General features: G+C 47.0%; 1 long non-coding RNA gene across 1 annotated transcript in view; it reads left to right on the top strand.

Moving 5' to 3' along the window:
- LOC108447026 overlaps positions 1-1,335 on the top strand; it is a 69,236-nt gene that overhangs the window by 1,950 nt on the left and 65,951 nt on the right. The window lies entirely within an intron of this gene.

Genomic DNA, 1,335 nt, shown 5'->3' on the forward strand with positions numbered 1-1,335 from the left:
CAGTAATGCCACTTCTGAAAACCTATCTCAGTGCCATGAACCTACCCTTGACCAAACCACGGCCCTGCCCCGGGACAGTCCTCTGTAGTTACCAGTAATTCGGATTCCAAGGAACGCACTGCGTGTTGGCAGAAAGGGGACGTTGCTCACAGTGCTTGGCTGTGGGCAGGCACCACTCAGAGCTGTGTATCTTTTTGTGCGGTAACCATTAAATGAGACTTCAACACTTTGTGGAGTCTGTAAGCTAGACATGCCCAGACTGAGCTAGGAACCTTGCCTGCATCCCTGCTTCATTCGGAAGTGTCCCAATCAGGGAGCAATTAGAGCAAGACAGCCAAAATTAACTCTGGCATTTGTATTATGAGCAGTCATGTAGCTTTCTCATTAAGACATCAGTGAAACTTCTCAGAGATACCTAGCAAGGAATAAATATTTGAGTAGTTCAGGTATTAGCCTGTGTCAACCGAAGAGTCTCCAAATGTTACAGCGAGGATACTGTAACACGTGTATCAGACAACGAGGCCTGTGGAAAGAACATATATGGACTGATTCTTGGTAGATGTTTCAGAGAGATGTTCATTTCTCCAGCCGCATGGCCGGGGCTCTGCCGAGGAACTGCTCAATCCCGGGACCCGAGGGTCCTTGCCCACACGGGGGAACACAAACCAACCCATGGGGAACGAGGCTGACCAGGGGCCAGGGAAACCCCGTGTCTGTCCCCCCAGGACCCCATGGCAGGGGGGAAGGGACCCCGACATTTCACCCGTTTATTTTTAACAAAAAGAGATTTAAAACTTAACATTGAAAACAACTGGATAAACATAACAAGAGCAGTTTCAAAACAAAACAAGCCACCCTCCTGAGTCTTTAAATGTCCAAGCAGATTCTCTGGAACACCTTAAGGCTGACAGAAGGGAGACAGGACTCTCCGAGCATGCTTTGTGGGGAAACTGAGGCAGGAGAGGGTTTCTTCCATTTGTACCTGTTGGAACTCTAAACAACAATAGTTAATTTCTTCCCTCCCCCTCTTCATCCCCCACTTGGCATTGGAAAGGGATTTTTGGGGAAACAATTGGCAAAGGCATGGTTTTGTGAGAGAAACCATGGGTGAAAAAACGGATTGGGAATACACTGGGGGTTATAGGACATAAGGTAAAAGGGAAAGGTGGGATTAGGAAAGGGAGACTGTAGGGGCTGTTTATAATGTGGATATTGTCTAACATGACTACGATTTTTAGCATATATCAAAACACCATCAGGCCCAGTGACCTCTGCTGCTTGTAACCCTTTTCTACCTTGCACAATTTTGAACTCTACTACTTCTCCATCTCCTAA

This window comes from Corvus brachyrhynchos, unplaced genomic scaffold, assembly GCF_000691975.1.
Source record: "Corvus brachyrhynchos isolate BGI_N302 unplaced genomic scaffold, ASM69197v1 scaffold255, whole genome shotgun sequence".
Taxonomy (NCBI): Eukaryota; Metazoa; Chordata; class Aves; order Passeriformes; family Corvidae; genus Corvus; species Corvus brachyrhynchos.